Source organism: Culex pipiens, chromosome 2 (assembly GCF_016801865.2).
Source record: "Culex pipiens pallens isolate TS chromosome 2, TS_CPP_V2, whole genome shotgun sequence".
In the NCBI taxonomy this organism is placed as follows: domain Eukaryota; kingdom Metazoa; phylum Arthropoda; class Insecta; order Diptera; family Culicidae; genus Culex; species Culex pipiens.
This window is the reverse complement of record NC_068938.1, coordinates 86,197,582-86,219,387: the sequence shown is the minus strand read 5'-3', so window position 1 is coordinate 86,219,387 and position 21,806 is coordinate 86,197,582. Positions and strand designations below refer to the sequence as shown.

General features: G+C 37.1%; 1 protein-coding gene across 1 annotated transcript in view; it reads left to right on the top strand.

Annotated features, from left to right (window-relative positions):
* Positions 1-4,567: 4,567 nt before the first annotated feature.
* LOC120419808 (protein limb expression 1 homolog) overlaps positions 4,568-21,806 on the top strand; it is a 128,353-nt gene continuing 111,114 nt past the window's right edge. The window contains exon 1 of the mRNA XM_039582645.2: positions 4,568-5,637. The gene's annotated coding sequence lies outside the window, so the exon portion shown is untranslated. The remainder of the gene's footprint in view (positions 5,638-21,806) is intronic.

The following is a 21,806-nucleotide window of genomic DNA, read 5'->3' as shown; positions in this document are numbered from 1 at the left end:
TAAGCTATTAGAAGAGACTTCAAATTCTAAACCCAGATTGCTTGCTTCAACCACGGTTCCTGTAAAATCGATTCAAAGAAAGTCAGCTAGATACAGCTATTTTTTCAAAAATATTTGAAGGATAACTGCAATCTACTGAATGAAGCCGATTTTTTTTATTTTACTTATTCATATTTACTTCAATCAGGAATTAATAGCATTCATTTCTGATTAAATGTTGTAACAATTTCATTGTAGTATTTGTTTCCCATATCCTTTATAAACTGGTATAATTTATATAAAAGGCTAATTTAAGAAGTATTTGTGAATGATTTTTTTTTGCAATTGTTGATTGTTAAATTTTACGAGATTTAACAGATATTTCTAAATTTCAAGAATTTCACGCTGTCCGCGCAAACGTGAAAATTCACTAAGCCGGACCACGATGTACTTAACATGTTTGACCAACATTTAAGTTTAAGGCTTCTCTCAGGCGGATTTATGACAAAGTAATCACATTTGTTGCGAAACATTTTTTTAAAATGTTTATTTATTTATGGTTAGTCCATTTTTTCCAGTTCCCAATAGTTGCTTGCAACTTGTGGGTAATTTAACCACGAACATTGTTTTCACAATTGAATGAAAAATGTGTTCAAAAATGCATAATAAATCAGTACAGTTGTTTTGCCATCATCAAATTGAAAAATGTTTAACTAGTTTAGAAACTTTGTTAATTGGACACCTGGTTGCTTTGATACAGCCTCTTAAGAAAAATGAGATTTGAACAGGCTTTTTTTTTCAACTGAAAATATCTCGGGGATTTTTGATTTGATTTTAAATGTTAAAAATTAAACTATTGTGAGTTTTTGTTCAAAAATCATATTTCCAAAGATTATTATTTTTGAAAATGTTTATAACAATTTACAATTTATATTAAAAAAAATTAGCTGAAATATGGAATGTTAACAATAATATTGGAACATTTCTACATTTTTACATTAGTTAAGTAGTAACTGTCGCTGACTTTATATACTTTCGCAACCAGAGAAGAAACATAATTTAAAATATTTTTTTCAGGTCGAAAAGATTTATTTATTTAACCAATTTTATTAAATGCACTTTGAATTTGGTCTTCAAATTGCCATATCTCAGTCAGTTTTTGACCTAATGAAGCTAACAATATGTTCGTTAACAAAATAAATTAATTGTTTTTTTCAGTTGCAAAGTAACCGCCGACCTTACAAGTCACATTCTCAACGCCAGTCCGCAGTTTGTGTGCGCGTCGCCGCTTTTTCAAAATGTGCACCGTAGACAAAAACAGTGTGGTTCTGGATTTTTGTCAACTCCAAAACCAACCAAGCCCAAAGCTTGTAAAAAAATTTCTCGCAGACCTTCAAGTAAACCAAGAAAACTTGCGAGCATTGCAATTATGCAATAGAAGAAAAATAGCCGTGTTGCAGTTCGCCGACTCAGCAATGGCCTCGTCCATCATCGACAAACCTCTGGTATATCAGGGTTGCAAAATCCCGATTTACCTGGACAACAACGCTACGGAAGTTCGTGTGCTTGACCTACCTCTAGGCATAAGCAATGATGACGTAGTCAAAGTGATGAGTAAATACGGCGAAGTTTTGACCATCACCAACGACCGCTGGATTAATTTCTTCCCAGGGATCCCAAATGGAGTTCGGACCCTGCGGATGTTGCTGAAACAGCCAACGCCGAAATCAATCACTATAAACAATGCTGCTGCAGCAGTGACGATTATAGGCAAAAAATCGCTTTGCAAACTCAAAGCAAAGAACAAAAAATGTGCGGATTCGAGTAAAAAGGTGAACCAAAAAAGCAGTACACAACCGATTGAACCCGAGCCAAGCAGCAGCAGCAGTAAAAGCAACAACAGTAAACCAGAACAAAATGCAATGGAAACAAGTGAAATTGACGAAGAAGACAACGATGGATTCGAGACCGTGCTTTCTAAGCACACCCGCCGCCGAAAGCGCTTACAGGCATATTTAGACGCGGAAGACGAACTAACAAAAAAACGAAGAGAGATGGCTGCAGAAGAAACAGATGAAGAAGATGAAGATGTCATAAAGGCAAAATATTATAAGAAAAAATGTTGTGAGATAACTTCTAAATCCCTGGAAGAAGAGGACGAAGATAAACTTGAAGAACTTGATAATTCACTCTTTAAATATTCCGCTAAATATCTGAAACATAGACAGAAATCGTTAGAAAAAAGGCATGGTAATAATTATTGAAGTGATTTTAAACTCTGTAATCTTTCCTCTTTCACTATCCACCTTGAAGAGATGAATGCACAATGGTGTAAAGTCTCTATAATAATAATAAAAAAAAAATTAATTGTTTGAAAACTTTATTTAAAAAAACACAAACATTTTCTTCCAATATTCCGTCATTTGTTTCTCAGCAAAATATAACGGAGAGTCCGAACGAATCAAATCCAACGCGAGCGCGGAGGGGCCTCGATTCAAATAAAACAAAAACAAAATTGCCAACGATCGCGGGGTGGAATGATGAGAGCGGAGAGTGATCGACGCGTGAGACGATCATGTGCGCTCTCGTCAGTACATAAAACATAACTTTGTGCAGCAGCAACAGTGACGACACGAAGCGATCGGACGATGAGAAGTGTCGACGAGTGAGAGATGAAAAGTTTCGCACAACGACGACGATGACAGCAAGGAAAATCCGACGAAGAAAATCCCACGTGAGAGGTCGGCGCACCAGATTGTGAGAGTCTGCTGGTGAGTGTCTGAAATGAGTTTTGAGTGTAATTCTCTGGATTGTTGAAAATATATTTGGATTGTATTTCAGATTCTGGTAAAATTTTGTTCGATTTCGAAATTATTTGAAAAAAATCGAATATTTCCAAAACATATTTATGGAATGATTCTATAGACGTGCATGCAAAAAAGCATAACCAAAGTAATAAATTAAATAAAATAAAGTTTCAACATTCTAGAGAACGCCTCTGGAACGGTGAGAAACGGTGGCTTGAGAAATCATCACTCTTTTTTTGCTTTCCTTCGGACGATCGGCGGTTGATCATTCAAAAGAGTAAACCCGAAGAGAGACGACGAGTTCGTCCCGTTTAGCTTTCGTTGGCCAGCTCTCTCCGGGTAGAGACCCCAGGTGCAACGAGAGCGACTGCGACTGCGGTGAGGGTAATTAATTGGGTCAGATTCAACTGTGCTGCACCGCATTGTGGGTCTGATTTATTGAGCTTACGGAACTAAGAAATTTTCGGTGGGGAGCTTCGAACTTCATTTCTTATGGATAAGAATTTGGATTGAGAAATGTAAATTTACATCTAAGAATTTATTTTTTTGGTTCTAGGTTTTATTAACATTCAAACTCCCAACTCCTCCAAAAGTTGGAACGGAAAATGCGAGCAATTTTAAGATTTTTCATGTTTTTTGGACCTCAAACTTGAAAGCCCGTTTTACCCCTTCATCGTAAAGTGCTCATATTTGGCATAGTTCATCTCATGTATAGACAAATAAACGCTGAAAGTTTCATCCAAATCGGAGCACCTCGATACGACCTCTAGAACAAACCGAGCAATATTTACAAAAACTGCTTCTTAAGGATCAATAGTTACAGCCATTTTAATGTTTGTATAATTATCATATAAACCCAAAATATGACCAAAAATCTATATTTTGGCAATTTGACACAATTCTGAAGCCAGATTTAGATCCAACGGGCAAAATTACATGGAAAAACATACAGTTGGACAATTTTTGAATTTCATTAGGGTGGTCCAATACACTTCTCCCTTAAAAATTAGACGTTTTTAAATGAAAATATCTCGAGTTTAAACAAAAATACCTCTGAGATTTTTTTAGCGTTTATAGTGCCTGGTCTTTTCTTTTGAATGCAATGTAGCGCTTAAAATTTGGCTTGCGCTTTTTCGAGATACTTATGTTTTAAATTTGCGTCTTTTAAACCTTGAAATGGCTGTATTTTTTTACTCTTATGGCTAACTTGAAATATCAAAAAATTAAAATGTTTGTTTTTAGAGTTCACACCACTTTTCTTTAAAACTTCACCTTGATCTGCTACGTTCAAAAAATTGATTTTTGAAGACTCGCTAAGATGCTTACTCAAATTTGGTCAACTCTCTAGAGTCTAGACGACAAAAAAATTCCCAAAAATATTCAAAGAAAGTTAGATTTTGAAAATCACCTCGTGATCCACCCTAATTGTCAACCAAACTTCACAATTTTTCGGAAATCCATTTTCCACTTCATTTTGCGATCTGGATCACTGTGCATTGTGAATACCAGCCTTTGCAACTTTCGCGTGCGCAAATTACGGAAACCCACGAACCGTCAGAACAACCACCAAAGACTCTGGCAAGAGTTCAAGCGACGAACCTTGCGCTGAGTTCCTCCCCGGCCCGGGCACTCACTCTCTTTTTTCCGTTCGCTTTGCGCGTTTTGCCGTGGGCTTCTTGCTCATGTGCTGTGCCTCCTCTTTCGTTCGACTCGTCTCGCGTCTCGAAAGATATTTGTGTTTAAAATTGCTCCCGGTAACTTAAGTTTAAATCAACTACTTAAGTCAGTCGTACTTAATATTCGAACAGATACGGTCGGTTTTAATGAAAACAAAATATAAATTAGAATTACACGCGCGAGCGAGCGAGCGAGCGACACTGGTGACATTCGGTGAGGAGGATCGTTTATGATATTTTTTTTTGGTTTTTTGGAGAAAGATTTTTTTTTTTTGAATGTCAGTGAGTAATAGATTCCTCTGGAAGAGACCTTTTTTTGAGGTGATCTTTTCAAAGTTTGCCGAGATCGCCTTCGGGGCAGTAGTATTTTGTCTAGTACCCGTCTAACGTTCGCACGTTCTCTTCCGGCAGTGTCGAACTTGCTGAGCTTTATGTGTGAGTGTTTAAGTGCTAGATTACGGCAACATTACGTCTAGCTGCTCGCATTTTGCCGTTTTGCCGATTCCGATTCGGCTGTGCCGAACCCGAGCGGGAACCCTCAGTCGTGAGAAATTGATACGGCGCGGCCCGGAAATGTAGATTTATGTGAATAGAAGAGGGCAACAAAACACAAATTCACACACATACACTAGGAATAGGAGGAAAGCTGATCGTTTTTCTTCGGGTTGGAGTTTCGGCGCGCGTGCGCACACGTTCGATCACGTTCGGACCGCTCGGTGCTGCTGCGATACACTTTGGTGGGTCTTCCGGACCAGGAACCGCGAACTAGTTCGTGCTGAGTCAGTGATACCGCCATCTGTTTGTTGTTGTGATCTATGAAGAATTGATGCGATTGCGTTCGTTGTGGGAACTTCGTGCAGAACTACGGTTCAACGTGAGTTACATGTTTTTTGGTGTGAATTTCCAGTGCTAACGTTGGGTCGTTTGAAGAAAGTGTTGATCGAAAGGTGTGTAAAGGTTCCCCGCGAAACCCAACATTAAACCCCGGTTGAGGAAATTAAAGTGCAGCGTGCCGCGACAATTTGCATCCAATCAGTGGAGCAACATTTTTCATCCCGAATTTCGGTCAGCACTCCAAGGATCATAACTCAGAGCGCGGTAACGTCCGTACGGCTGTCCTGCGTCCACCTTGTGCCCTGTCCTGCAACAGCCGCAACAGTTCCTGTGGAAAGAAAGTAAGCCAAACCCGTCGACCTCGAGAGAGAGAGTGACAAATGTGAATTTTAAATTTACTGTTACAGTTTGTGCTGCATTATTAAAAATGATTTTTTTGCTCTCTTGTGCACACCGGTTGGCACTGTCCCGGCCACGGCCATGGTCATTGGCCACATCTTGGTTTGCCTCGAGGCCGACCTAGTCATCCGTGGTGTCTGGCTGCAACTCAAAAGGGACACACTTGGGACTTGGGTCTAGAGAGCGAGAGAGGTGGTCGGATGTGTGTGGTCGGTCAGCCGTTTTGATTTTATTGCGGTGAAGTTTGTTTTGTGTGTGGATATCGATCAGTGAAATTGTATCTCGTGGATATGGAGGAGGTGGAGTTTGCACTGGGGGGCTATTCCGATGCGCTCGGGCTGAAGAGTTTTTGGTCCAGAGTGGCTAGGAAGTCTGTGAGTGAAGAACTCAATTTTGGTTGTTGTTTTTCAAGAGTTTATTTTGGCACGAAAGTTTACTAATATAATACCAGACGAGTGAAAATAAGTATTTGATACTGTGTGATGTATTTCAGTTCAATAAAAAAAGACCGATCAGAATTTAAAAAATGATCAAATTTGGTCTTCAAAACATATTTTTGGTTTAATGGTCAGTTTAAATATCGTTAAAATATCCAAAATCGCAACCGAAAGATTAGTTAAAGTTGATCTACGAAATTTTATTGAAAAGTGAATATCATGATTATTCCACGATAATCTATAATCTGCTTGAAATAAATGCAAAAATGTGTTATTTTAGAATAACTGTGTTCAGCAAAGTTTTTTTTTCTGAATTAGTGATAGTTCAAGATACAATGCCCGCAGAGATTTTATAGATTTAGATTTCAGAATAATTTGCCAAAATCTTTCCAACACGATGAGCATTCTTTATTCAACATAAGTAGAATCAGTAAAAAATGATTTTTTTTATGGTGCGATATTCAACTAGAAGTATGTTTGATTATTTTGAAAAAGTTTAGGCGAGTTTCCATTTATAACAGTTTTTAGAACATTTGGTATTGCTAATTGCATAAAATTATAAATCATTGAAATTGCTCAACAAATGTTATTTCCTTGGTTATTTCCAAATGTTTTTTTTTATTTTAACCAAATTGAATAAAATACTTTATTTCTGCTCAGAATATTTTAAATTATTTTGAAATAACCTCACTTTATATTTAATTTTAAACAAAAATAATTTAAATTGCTTTGTATTTTCTTAAATTCAATTTCTTAATTTTATTTATTTTTTGCTTTCTGTGTCTTTTTTGAAACCGCCTTGATCCAGGGGTATTCCAAACACCGTAAAAGCAAAAAAAAGTTTATTGAACCATATACAGATATGCTTTGTGCTTGGATAGTGTTATTTAAAAACTATCTGAAAATATGGCAGTAGGCTTGGCCAAATGGTTACGCTGTCCGCTTCGTAAGCGGATGATCTTGGGTTCGATTCGCGTCTGCTCCAACCTTCATTCGGATGGGGAAGTAAAACGTCGGTCCCGGAACCCTGGGGTGGAAGGTTCCTTTGAGTAAAAAGAGTTTTGAGTGCTCTCCCCATTTAAGCTTTTGTACTCCTAAGTTCGAGCAGAACTGGGGGTCGTTAAAGTGGATGGTTTGATTTTTTTTTGATCTGAAAATATAGATGATTTTAAATAAATCTGATTTGGATCTCATGGATTATTGCTTCATTTTAGATTTTCATACTTCTGTTTAATTTTGGTTGAATTTGTAAATTATCCGGATATCATTAGTCCCATCGCTATTTTAGTGAGACTCCAATTGATTCAATGAGTCTTACAATTAGTATTATTCTAGTATAATATACAATTATTCAAATACAAAACAAGATTTGAAGAAGTGTTTGTTTTGGAAATTACCATCCAAACAAAAAACAAACAATAAAAAAGTTCCGCTCCATTCCAACCAAACCCCATGTGTAAGCACACCTGCAATCAATTCCGAAAAATGCCGCCCTGGGCTCGACCGTAAATAAATCATAAATCACTCCAAGGTGGCCGCCATCCGCCGCCACCCCTTGCAGGAGACGACCTACATAACCAACTAGGATAACAACCACACACCACGTCGTCGATAATTGAATTTCGAGAGCTGTTATACTGCGCGGAGTTGGGTGGTTCAAGTTCATGTTGGGTACACCCAAACGAGAAGGAGCTGACAATAAGGGGTGTCCTGCGGCAATCGGTACAACCGTGGAAAGTATGATGGCGTACTCAGCTTCCAAATACATTAGCTTCAGAGCGTTGTCAATACTTTTGTCAAAGTTGTCAGAAGCTCTGTTGGAAAAATAAAATGAAATTATGACACTCTTCCTTCGGGTGCACCAGTGTGTGATCCTCACATAATAAAACCATCGTTGTGGTAGGCAAAATAAACAAAGGGTAAACAGTGCCACTCACAGAGAGACACAAGAGAAAAATAAATATCAACAATAAAAGAAACAATATATCTGCATCAGAAGCCGTTGTTGACGGGCCAAGTATCCGCCGGAGTCGACGCTCGGTACAATTCTGCCAGAGGGCAGTCATCTGCAGTCCCCGGAGACGATTGGCTGGCCAGCTATAAAGTAGAAAAATGAGCACTGCATAGTGGTCTTTTTGTTTCCACTTCTGTGCGACCACTTTGGGGGCCCACCGCCATGCCGCAGGAAAGCATGGGTACGAAGGGAAGGACGGGGCACACCTATAAACCTTATAACATATTTCCCTCCGGTTCATTATATCCCGCATGGACTGGGTTGAGTGCGGAACGATACCTGATTCTTCCCGTCCAGGCAGGTCATCGCCATCATGGTGTCTTGTCGCATGGCGAATTTTTCAGGCTGGATAGGTTTCGGGAAGTTTCCAACTTACACCTTTTTTTGACACACAAACTTTCAGATTTGAAAACATGATTTAAATTGATGAAACTGACTGAGTCATGTAGTTTAGTGGTAAAGCTTCGGTCTCAGAAGCGGTAGATCGGGAGTTCGTTTCCCTGCTCTGATCAACACAACTTGTGATCGTTTTCCTTCTGGACTCAATTGCTTCGTTACAACTGGACATTATCTGAACACCTTAGGAAATGTAACCTTTGTAATGTTAACATTAAAAATGTTAAAATCGGTAAAGTAAAAACAAAATGCATACACAGTAAAAAATTGCGTAAATTTGGAAGGTGTAATTTTTGAATGATAAATATTACCTCTTTTATGATGTAATTTTACCTCAATTTATACTGAAAAAACGACATTACACCAGAAGAGTGGTTAAATCACACATTTTCAGAGGTAGAATTACACATTTTTTCTGACATAAAAGATGTAACCCTTCCCAGATGTAATATTACCATATTTTTTCTGTGTAGAGCAAGTGGGATAGCCTGTTTGTTTACATCCAAGGTTAATTTCTTTTGAAAAGTTTCTACGGAAATATTTACAGATTTCCAATGCTATTAACACTGTTCACTTTAACTTTCACACTTGTCATTTGGATCATAGACTAAATATATATAGATACGCCACTTCCCTGTTGGGGCTGGCGACACTACCGCCACGCCAAAATTGCACCTGGTGGCAATTCACAGGTACTACTTTTCGATGTTTCCAAAGGGAAAATTATTTTTCCCCAGTTTCAGTTCAAGTGTTACGGTTGCATCGTAGCAACAGCTGCTTTTCAAACTTTGTTTATTTTCTGTCAACATTTCACCATCAAGTGGGAATCGTTGGATTTTTTCCTCTAAGAAGAACCCGGTGCGGGCATCTCCGACCACCGAAAATCCTACAAACGGAGCCGATTCCTCCGAGGGTGCCATCCGTTCATCTTGGAGACGTGTTAGCAAGTGAGTAGAAAAAAGTTTAACAGAAAAATTGCTTATGTGAAAATTTATTTTTACAGGCCCTCTGGTTGCACTCTAAACCTGATTAAGAAGACCCTGCCAACCATTCCACCACAGCAAACGGAAACTGCGCAGCGTTCTAGAATCTGACCGTAACGGTCGGTGCTACTAGCGGACACAGCTTTCTCGTGTGAACAGAACTCAAGGAAAGCTTTTCCCGGGGCTCGGTTCCACAAGAACCACGGCGTGCGACAATCCACCGTTGCCGGAATAGCGGAGGCGTGCGGAAACACAAGTCTAATCTAAACACATGCTGGGTACCATGATGAAATGCCTCGATTTTTGTTACAACTGTTTCTTGTTCTATTTTTTTAATTGATAATAAAACGTTGACCCAATAAACGGATATCATACAACTACATGCTGATAAAATTTTATTTGTCTAGATCACTGATTTGCAAACTATTTTCGCCAAGGCCCCACCTTTCATAAATCAATGGTGGGGCCCACGGCCACTCCAGGAACTTGTCAGGCCCCACTAGCGGGGCCCAGTACCCACTTTGGGAAACACTTAGATTTTGGAGCAGCTCCAGAACTTTTCCCAAAGCTGAAGATTCTTCTTGCGGTTCAATGTCAGCCGGGTAGTTTAGCATACGGAAGTGGCCTCTTTGAATCTGATGCACATGAACGGAGGAATCAGCGTTAGGTTTGTTTGTCTATTCTTGCGCTGTATTTTGGCAAAAGTTTTACATACAGTTCTTCATGTCTGGAAAAATAATAATAAAATGAAGCATCTACACATGGTAAAGGATTCTAAACAACCATATACAAAGAAGCATCTCTTTGAGGAGCGGACTGTAGCTCAGTTCGCTAACCTTCGTTGCCATCACTCGAGACCTTTTCACCTGGCCGGGGGAGTGGTGCAAATCCGCAGAGGTTGCGCCATAGAATGGAAGGATCTGGTACATTTCGCCGACTGTCGTTTCGCCGAAGGTCGTTTCGCCGAAAGTCGTTTCGCCGAAAGGACATTTCGCCGATTTTTTTAGGTACTGTTTGGGGGTCATCCAAAAACCACGTAGACGCTGCGGGGGTTGTGTGGGGGTTGTTTTTTTGTTAAGATTTCGACATTGTATAAATGGTTGAGAGATGGTCTCTTATGCTATTTAATAGAAAGTGTTTTTAATTTCATGCTCAAATGTAATTCAAATGCTCTTTTTTAGTTTTTTGTTGTTGTTTTTTACTGCTTAATGCTTAGTACGAAAGAATTACATCCATAGTTACAACAAGTTTAACAAAGACAAGATTACTGTAGGGGCAAATACTTTTAGAAAAGTTTTGTTATACCCTTTTTTTGTTTTAAAAACTGCTGCATAAATTCACAGACAATATTCAAAATTATTTGTTTGAAAAAGAGTGAAACAATAAAAAAAATTTAAACAGTGGATAATTTCCACAGACATGTACATTGAAGTCAGATTTTTTAAAGAACTGCTCATGTTTTAAAGAAATTCAAAAACATGTTCAAGAAAGTTAACTTCGCTTTAAAAACCATCAAAAGAACTCTTCTTTTTTAAAAGAATGTGGAAGCACAACATTATTAATTTTAAAAGAGTAGACAATTTCCAGAAACTTTTTTATTGAAGTCATAAAATTTCGAATTAAATACTATGATAAGAACTGCTCATGTTTTAAAGAATGGAAAAACACAAACAAAAATGTTTAAAAAGATAAAGATGTCTCAATGATTTGATGTTTTTCCAAACATGTTCTAATCCAGACTGACAACTACACTTAAAACCATCACTGCTGTTTTTTTTTAAAGTATGTGAAAACACAAAAAAACAATATTGATTTTAAAAGAATAGACAATTTTCAGAAACTTTTTCAAGTCATTCAATTTTGCATTAAAAACTGTGATAAGAAATGCTCATGTTTTAAAGAATGGAAAAACACAAACAAAAATGTTTAAAAAGATAAAGATGAACATGTTCTGATCTAGACTGACAACTACACTTAAAACCATCAAAAGAACTGCTCTTTTTTTAAAAGTATGTGAAAACACAAAATAAAACAATATTGATTTTAAAAGAATAGACAATTTTCAGAAACTTTTTCAAGTCATTCAATTTTGCATTAAGAAGTATGATAAGAACTGCTCATGATTTAAAGATTGTAACAAAACTATTGATGATTCTATGAAAAGTTTTTTTGCCAAATCAAATTAGATCATGATAAATTTGTTTTCATACTTTTTATTTTCATATAATTTTTCATTTTTGTCGCAAAAGTTTGCATAAACAAAGTAGTCTTCTTTATTGACAACTGTACCGCTGAGTTATTCTGATTTTTTTGGAGTAAGTTTAAAAGTTTAATAATTTTTTGTCCTTTTTATAATTTTTTTTATTTTTTTCCTTTTCGGCGAAACGTCCCATTCGGCGAAACGTCCCATTCGGCGAAACGACATTCGGCGAAATGACCTTCGGCGAAATAACCCTCGGCGAAACGACATTCGGCGAAATGTCCCCCACCCGAATGGAAACTGCCCGTGTTCGGCTTGAAGAGAGTCATCTCCTACCGTTTCAGTCAGATTCTTTACTGCTGCTGCCACTTCTACTTGCCCTCCTGGAGTACACTCCTGGCGGCCGATTTTTTTTACGTGTTTTGGGATTTAAAAAGGTAAATTACAACAAAAAAAAGTTTGTTCAAGGACGTTCAACCCAATTTGGTGACACTTTGTCTAAAACAAAACAATTTTTCAACAGGCAAGTGCACAGAGTACTATGATTTTGTTTTCCAATTTAGTACCTGTAAATTGACGATGGCGGCGCGCAGATCGCTAAAGGGGTGTCGCCAACTAGGTATATGGAGCAACTTCCAAGTGGGACATCTACTTGATTAATAATCTATGTTTGGATGTAATAATCATGCAAAATTGCTTCTACCGTCCAAACTCGATTATCCGAAGGCCTGGGAAAATTTCACATCGGATAATGAATTTTGTTTTGTTGTCTTATTTTAAATTGTATGATCCCTGAACTGCGCTAAAGTGATTTGGCGAATGGCGATGACCAAATATTGAAAATATCCATTTTGTAATTTAATAGGCAATCAACTACTCAAAACTGACTAAAATGGGGTCACAGAACTCGAATTTGATATTAAATTAAGAAAATATACCCATACAAACCTTCGGATAATCGAACTCCGGATAATCAAAACATCGGATAATCGAGTCTGGACTCTATGTGTATGAGGACATTATTCTCGAATGTCCGAATATTTATAAAACAGATTACATGGAGTGTTCACAATGTTTTAGCAAAAGTAAATTTTGAAATTTCAGGCTTAATTTTCATGTTTTCGAAACAAAAAGTATTACAAAATGCTTGATTCATTGAAACTGTCAAAACATTTCAAAAATTTAATTAATTCATGAAAATATTGCTTATTCTAAATTGTTGTGTCCATTTTTGATGGGTGGTTCAAACCTTGTAATAAGCTTAAAAGTACTTTATTTGATAAAAAATTAAACGTTATTCAATGTATACTAGATAGTTACTTCTGGAGCAAAATTTGAAAAAGGCGTATAAGACAGCTGGAACAATTTAGCAAATTCCAAATCAACAGGCAATTCTTTAAGGGGTTACATACATGTAAATCGTCAAAAATGTCAGAGTTTGGTATGAGCACAAATTTTAACTTTTTTTAAATCTTTTTGCAGGGCATTAAAATACACATTTTCATCTATCAACAAAATAAATATGAGGACATTTGGATGTACCATTGCCGAGATATGGCTATTTTAAGTTAGCAGTTTAAAAAAAACGGGTGCCACGATATCTCAACACTGCTTTGACCAAAACGGCTCAAAATTTTGATGAAGACTCGTTAAACCGATCCAGTGTGCATGACGAAGGCCGATTTTCAAAAGCTCAATTCTTGAAAAAGATAAAAATATTTTAATATTTTTCATATAAAAAATCACCAGTTTTTGATTTTTGTATTTTTTTATAAAGCAAAATTTCAAAATCAAGCTTCGTCATGCACACGGCATATGTCTTGATAGTCTTTACCCCAAATTTCAGCCAATTTGGTCCATCTCATCTCGAGATATCGTGGCACCCGTAAATCAACTCGGTGTTTAGAAAAAAAAGTTCACTAAGTTTGACAGTTAGCTTTGCGCATGGCAAGCTGTCAAAATGCTTTCCCGCCCTATTTACATGTTGCTCTAGACTTATGGGGTAATATTTTATCTCAACGACCCAATAAAAGACAACGAAATTCTTTTTTGTGATTTGATTATCCGGAATGATTGTAATGAGGGCTTCAGATAATAAAGTTTGAAGTGTGTTTGGTTACACCAATCAACATTAAATCTATTAGTTGGACATTCACATTTATCAGTGAATGTATATGGGTAATTCTCCGCTAACTCACACAGCAGTTGCCCCGACCCCTCTCCGATTTGCGTGAAACTTTGTCCTAAGGGTTAACTTTTGTCCCTGATCACGAATCCGAGGTCCGTTTTTTGATATCTCGTGACGGAGGGGCGGTACGACCCCTTCCATTTTTGAACATGCGAAAAAAGAGGTGTTTTTCAATAATTTGGAGCTGTGTGAAACGGTGATGAGATAGAAATTTGGTGCCAAAGGGACTTTTATGTAAAATTGTACGCCCGATTTGATGGAGTACTCAAAATTCCGAAAAAAACGTATTTTTCATCGAAAAAAAACACTAAAAAAGTTTTAAAAACTCTGCCATTTTCCGTTACTTGACTGTAAAAAAAATTGGAACATGTCATTTTAAGGGAAATTTAATGTACTTTTTGAATCTACATTGACCCAGAAGGGTAATTTTTTCATTTAGAACAAAATATTCATTTTAAAATTTCGTGTTTTTTCTAACTTTGCAGGGTTATTTTTATGAGTGTAACAATGTTCTACAAAGTTGTAGAGCAAACAATTACAAAAAAAAAAATGATTTTGAAGGCGCGTCCCTCCGTCACGAGATATAAAAAAAGGACCTCGGATTCGTGATCAGTAGGGTTAGTGAATTTTCACGATTTCGCGGACAGCGTGAAATTCGTGAAATTTCAAGATTTCCGTGAAATCCAGTGAAATTTATCCATTTTCTCAAATGAATTCCATGTAATAACAACATACTAAAAATTTCATCCATAAAGACTTTTTAAGTGATTGTTAGCAAGACATAAATTTACATACACGGAGAAAAAAGAGTTCCCAAAATCGTGAACAAGCGTTCATGAAAATGAGAACCACGAACAAAGTGTTCAAATTTCATGGTACGTTTTTCAAAATCGTACCATGGGATTTGAACACTTTGTTCGAGGTTCCCATTTTCATGAATGCTTGTTCACGATTTTGGGAACTCTTTTTTCTCCGTGTAAAATTGTGACAACATTTACTGAGGAAAGAATGCTGCGATTATTTAAATCATGTTAACAAAAATCGCTCAAATTAAAAAAACATTTTATCGGAATCATCAAGTTAACACATGGAAGATGTTATTCTCATACCAAAAAAGTTTTATTTTTACAAATTTCGGTTTATTTCAACCAAAATTTGTTTGAATTGACTGAACGAGTATTTTTTTGCGTTAGATTGTTTTTTTAGAAATTTCAGAATTTGTTCTGAGTCCTGTTCAAATTTCACGATATTTGATTATTTGGTTGGATAATTCCCGTGGAAATTAAAAAAGTACCATCTTTTCTTTTTTTTCTGTTCTGATTTTGAATAAAATTTTAAAGATTTCGTTACATATTAAATTATATTTGCGTACTGATTTTAAATTTAATGGTGAGAATGAAAACCATAAACATATTTTTAACAGGGTAAAATGTCGCAGAATGTTCAAATTATTTAAACCATTTTGGCTGGACAAGATTGTTAAATCTTGCATTAAAATTGTGTCACGTTCAAATTTAGTGAAGATTTTATTTAGTTTATTGAAGAATAATATATAATGAAGCATAAAAAGTAGTTTCTGTGATTTAAACATAAGATTTTCAGAGTTATTTTAACATTTTTCACGTTCCGCGAAATTTCCGTGAAATTTGGTGTTTTGAAATTAAGGTCCCCGTGAAATTTGCAATTTTTGAGCGTGAAAAATCACTAAGCCTAGTGATCAGGGACAACAGTTACCCATTAGGACAAAGTTTCACGCAAATCGAAGAGGAGTCGGGGCAACTGCAACTTTTCCCGATTTCGTGTGAGTTGGTAGAGAATTATCCACAATTCAATGAGATGTAGATACTTTATGGTTCAAATGGATTTATTATTATTCGTTTTATTTTTAGTTGAAAAGAAACACAATTCAATTTAAAAAGTGTGCCAACATAGCACAACATCGACAAGTTGTCAGCGTTGGGGGCTTTTCTCGCGACCCCTGGCCGTCGTGGCCTGGGCAGCTACTATTTTTTTCCGGCAGCACCGGGGCCAGCAGCTGTCTTCTACAACCTTCTTCCTCTTTCTATGGCCAGCAAACCTAGAGCTGCGGAGTGGTCCAAGAGGGGCAAAGAGAGTTTTGCGAACAGCAACGAATCAACGATTAATCGTACTTAAAAGTGGGAAAAAGTGACTTCATCAGTGCGGTGATTGCCTGCTTTTTTTCGGTTTGAGTGTGTATGTGCAGCAATTCCCGAAGAAGCAACCCCAACGGGAGAAGCTGTTGGGAACCTCCTGGTGATGGTTTGCCCAGCGCCGACTTAAACCAACCAGTTCCAGATCAAGGAAAAGAGAAGGCGTATTCGATGTTCTTTGTGCAGATTTCGATGTGGTGAATCACAGGCTATCAGCTGTTTGCAATTTGTGCGCTGAAATTTAGTAATGGTGCGAGTTCTGGTAAGATTTTTTTTTCAATTACAAATCTTGTATCTTTGCTCAGAAGTTCGGAAGTTCACATCTTTTTGAAAGCCAATTTTCAAGTAAAAAGCCAACAAATTCTCGTAGTTGTGAAATTTTCGTGAAGCGAACTGATCCGATTACCATCCGCTCTAGCACAACAATTGCATCACATGCAAAAATGCACCAACTAGGTTCGTCATGGGCTCGCAACCTCACTGGCTGCCTACCTCTGAACTGAGTGGCTGAGCGAGCATAAATCAATCCGTGGTGCTGCCGTCGCTTCTGCTATGTTAGGGTGGATCACTTTTGTCTGTTAAGGGTAACGTTTGTCTTCCTAAGTGAGGTAATAGCGCGTCCGTACTACTCTGTGCATATTTGATTTGTGTTCTTCATTTTGCGAAAAAAAAAATCTTTAGCCTAATTTTGGGAACTGATTTTCTCCATGCATGTGGATGGACCACCCTAAGCATTCGCTCCTAGTCGGCAAATTTGCCCTATTCCTAGTATTCAAAGTCCTCCGCGAGTTTAGTATAGTGGCTAATACCAGCGCTGTAAACAGATTGTGCGGTGAGCTCCAAGCAGACTCTTCACCGTCGTAGATCAGCTCGTGCATCTCCTCGTAGGCAGCCAGGCTCGCCAAGCGATTGCGCAACATTGTAGCATCGTGACGGGGCACAATCACCCTACGATGATGAGGTCTCTCTCGCTTGGGGTCCCTCCGTGGGATTGCTGGGGTCTATAAATAAATCAGGTGAGCCGTCGTCACCACTCTCGGACGGACGGACGGATTTGAATGCAACTAAACGGCTGCACTTATGCGCATCATCCACCACACGAAGAGCCATCAGCAGCAGTCCCCAAACAACGAGAGTGAAATAAAAACCCTTAACCATCGGCGCGCAATCGAAGTGATGAATCGTTTGTTAGCACATGGCCGGTCGGAGATCGGTCGGAGTGGGTAATAATTCCCGTGCTGTGGGGGGGCCACGGCGGCGGCGGCGGCAGATTGCGGCCTCAAGACTCTCTCGCTAGTACAATGGATATTGGTAATTACAGGTCGATGATTATTCTTACGGTAAATCGGGGGGTGGAGGAGGGGAGGGAAGAGAAATGAACTTTTTCCGGATGGAAAAAGAGGGCAAAAACTGAACCGATGGCCGTGCGGAGATGCGCCCCGCCATTTACTGCCCACCGGGAGGAGAGGCGGTGAAACCTTGGACAGTGACCGTGGAGGAACTGCTCGGAGTGGCTGGGGCTTCATTACTTGTAATGATATCAAAACATTCGAAGGCCAGGCATTAGCGATTTCTTGGCATAATTTAATCTCAAGATTATATTTTTTTTTTTCAAAATTGAGGAATGCTTTATAAGGCCGTTGCAAATATTTTCAAAGTTGCAAATATTTTCAAAGTTAATATTTCTTTTGTATTCTATGAATCGACAAATTTAAATAATACTTACTATTTATAGCATATTTTGGATCGTTGAAAAATACTCTTAGTGGTTCTATCTTATTCCCCAGAATTCCATTCCCCAGAATGACCATTTCCCCAGAAAAGTTTGTTTATTATGTAATATAATTTTTGACTTCTGACAAAAGTTGAATTTTTCATTTTTGAAGTAGAATTGTCCATCTTTAAAGAAAGGAAAACTGTTTCGACTCAGAGGATGTCCATAAACGACGCAATTTTCAACATGAGTGCTTTTTCATGCGGTTTTACCATTACATTTTTTTGCTGTGCATCTTTAAGGGGTACATGTAGAAAATCTCATAATTTCAGGTTTTGGAAAATTTATTAAATCTTTTCAAAAGATTATTTCTGGTCACTTCTAAAAGTTTCATGAAAATATTTCATGATTATAGTGAGTGACAGACGATTTAAGCCTGAAATTTTGTCATGCACATGGCGAACTGTCAAACTTTCTGATATCTCGAGATGAGATGGACCAAATTGGCTGAAATTTGGTGTGAAAACACTCAAGACATATCCCGTGTGCATGACGAAGCCCTATTTTTGAATTTCGCTTTTTTAAATACAAAAATCAAAAACTAACGATTTTTTATATGAAAAACTACAAAATATTCTCATCTATTTTTAAAAACAAACTTTTTGAAAATCGGCTTTCGTCATGCACTATATCTCGTCAATGATAAAACCAAATGTCTTCAAATTTGTTTTTGAAATAGTTGGAAATGTATATTTAAGTGCCTTGGAAACAGATTAAAAAAAAAGTGTAAGTGTGTGCTCATACCAAACTCTGAAATTTTTGCCGATTTACATATATGTAACCCCTTAAAGAAGGAAAACCTGTTTTGACTTGACTTATTGCTGACAAAAAAATAATTTTACCTTTAGCGTTGAATTTTTCTTTTTTAAAGAAGGGAAACTATATTCTTAATGGCATCATGTCAAATGGGAATATGTATAACATAGTTTTTTCAAGATCCTAAATATTCCTGGAGAGTGGGTCATTCTGAGGAATGGGAATCTGGGGAATAGAATAGAATCAGTATAAGTATATCAATGCATCAAATTTGGAAATCAATTTACTAATTGCAATTATAGTTCTATGTCTGTTCGATCTGAAAACAAAAATATCAAAATAAGGTGCTCAAACAGTTAAAAGTGACTTGTATAACGCATTTTACAAATTACTTTATTGAAATTTTGAAAACTTACTTTACTTTATTGATTTGAAATATTTTTTTTTGCTCTAATTTCTTTGATTTTTTGTTGTTTTTACTAATGTACTTTGTTACTACTGAATATATTTAACAAAATGTGCTCACAGATACATAAAAATTAAAAACAATGCAGAAAAATGTATGTTGGTCTTTTTGCAATTTCTGAGTTCATTGAAATTTTGTTGAATTTGATTGGGAAGCCATTTTGCGAAATATGATTCTGAGAGTTCGACTGTTGTTGATTTTTTTCCAGGTAGCGATTGCTTTTTTCGACGTTTCAGTCAGAAACTAGTGGACCGTTTATTTTAGATTGTCTGACGTTTCAGCACCGCTTAGTTCCTTCTTCAGATGCTAGATAGATGGACAAAAAGTCCTTATTTTCCCTAAAGTTAGTTGGATGTTAAAAAATGGAGGGGGTACTTTTTTGAACATACTAAAGGACGTTTCGTACAGCGCATAAAAGATAGTTAAAGATCCAAAGTATCACGCAATTTTTTTCAAATTCAATATTTTTTTTCAAACGAGTAAGCTAAATATGAAGCATTAACAGTTTTGTTAGATTTTCATAAACAATGTCTTGCGTCAGTTTTAACATTCTTTTGTTCATTTTAAGATAATAATTCAGAATTTCCTCTCTCTCACAAACACAACCAAAATTGCACTTCCACCAACACCCGTGCAACAGTTAACAATTTTCGCAAACTTTGCATCTTTGTGCGGGCACCGACTCGGCCGTCTAGCTATAAGTTGTTGCCAAAAAACTGACCTATTTAAGCTGATTTCGTTTTCACCCAAGAGGTGAGCGGCGGTAGAGATCTGGTTCGCAAAGCTGGCAGGAGAACACGAACCGCCGAAGATGTTGTTGAGCGAGAAGGGAGAAAACAGCATCCAAAGTGCGAGAGATACCGTAAAGCCATCCCGCCAACAAGGGAGAGGGAAGGAACGAAGCCACACATAAATATTAATTTATGATCTAACAACAGTTTTGTGGGGTCCAGCGAAGTTTGTGTGTGTTTGTTGGTGTGCGATGAGGCTTTGTTTTGCAAGATGCTAAAAATAGCTAGTAAAGGGCATTATTTTTATCGGAATATGGCACACTCTAACTATTTATTTATTATTTATATTTCTTTTCCAAAGTTTGTTTATTTGGCAAACTGTGATTTACTTACATTATCGAATTTGGGTTTAGAAAAAAAGTTAATTATAAATGTACAATCAATTGACATTCATTCATTTCTAAAATTTCAATATTTTGACTAGAATATTTGACGATCACAATCCAGCTTAATAGGTTACATACGTGCAAATCGATCAAGTTGTTAAGCAAATTAGAATTTCTGTTAATTTTTTTTAAATGTTGTGGCATTTAGCCTAAAAAATTGAGGTATGAAAATTTGAAGATTGATAGTAATAGAAAAACAAATTTACAGTCAAGTGAAATCATGATTAGCTTTTTGATGTTTCTGACAATTTTAAATTTACTTTTTGAAATATTACTAAAAAAAAAAATGCTACCCTGTTGTGAAACTACTAACTTTTTTAACAAGTTAACATTGGTAAAGTAACAAATGTCAAAAAATGAGGTTTCCTCTGGGGATTTGGGAAACAATATTTTTTGTTTGCATTTAACAAATAAATAAATCAGATGTATCTTTAACTTTCTTTAAAGATATATGTCGAACAAACATGGCCCCATTCCGAATCCGATCGACCGATCGAAGCGCACTAATTTCTAGCAAAATAGCAGGTTAGGTGTGTGTATTTCCATAATGAAGCACTTTCACGAATATGTGCGGTGGCGGCGGCGTCGGCTCCAGTGTTGCGATTATTCCATTCAAATCGATGTGATTTATGGACCTGTCGAAGAGCCTCGTGAGCTTCGTGAGCAGAGCATTCAATCGGTGGCGGTTCAATCCGAGCGCAAAAGACAGAGCGAGAGAAGGAGAGAGGGAGCGATCCAGACGAGTCAAGTTGAAAGGAGAAGAAACGAAATAATTATGCAACATTTGTCTCTCATGACTTTTACGATTAATTAAGATTAAATAAAGAGATAGGATTAAATATGTTTTTTTTCGCTTCTTCCTCTGCATGATTTAGTTCTCTGTTGAGACCCGACTGTTGACTGTTGGGTGCACGATTGGGTGTACTTTTTCATGTTTTGTGCCATTTTATTTCGGCTCACTTGCTCGTGTCTTGTGCTCTTCTAGTTGAGCGGAGCATTTGCTTAGTTTGGTTGTTTGAACTTTCGGTAGCTTGCTGGGTGTCTCTAAAAGTTGCATTATGGGTGTCCCCTCTCTTTTGCACCAAACTATTACAATGCTGTCGAGGGTGGGTAGAAATTGTATTTTTCGTCTAAGTTACAAAATTTGAAATATTCCATCGCTCAATCTGCTACTCAAGATCTGATAGTTTATGCTATGATATCCTCTTATTTTCTTTTAAGCATGTATAAAAAGCCTTTCCCTCTCTTCAAAAGATTTTCTTGTCAAACAAAGTATTACACAACTCAAATGTTTGATGTTGATGTCAACAAACGCATCGCTTTTGTAAAGATATGATAGATTTGGGCTTCCCAAACACGTCCCAGTTGACAGAATTGAATTTCAGTGATTTCCAGGCCAATAAATAAAATTTAAAATTTCTGGAATAAATGATACAGAATAATCTAAAGCAACCATGCGCACCTTCGTATATCTATGGGTTCCCAAGCAGGGGTAAATAACACGGGAATACCAAAGGAGAATGGGCGAATTTGCTTGTTACGATAATAG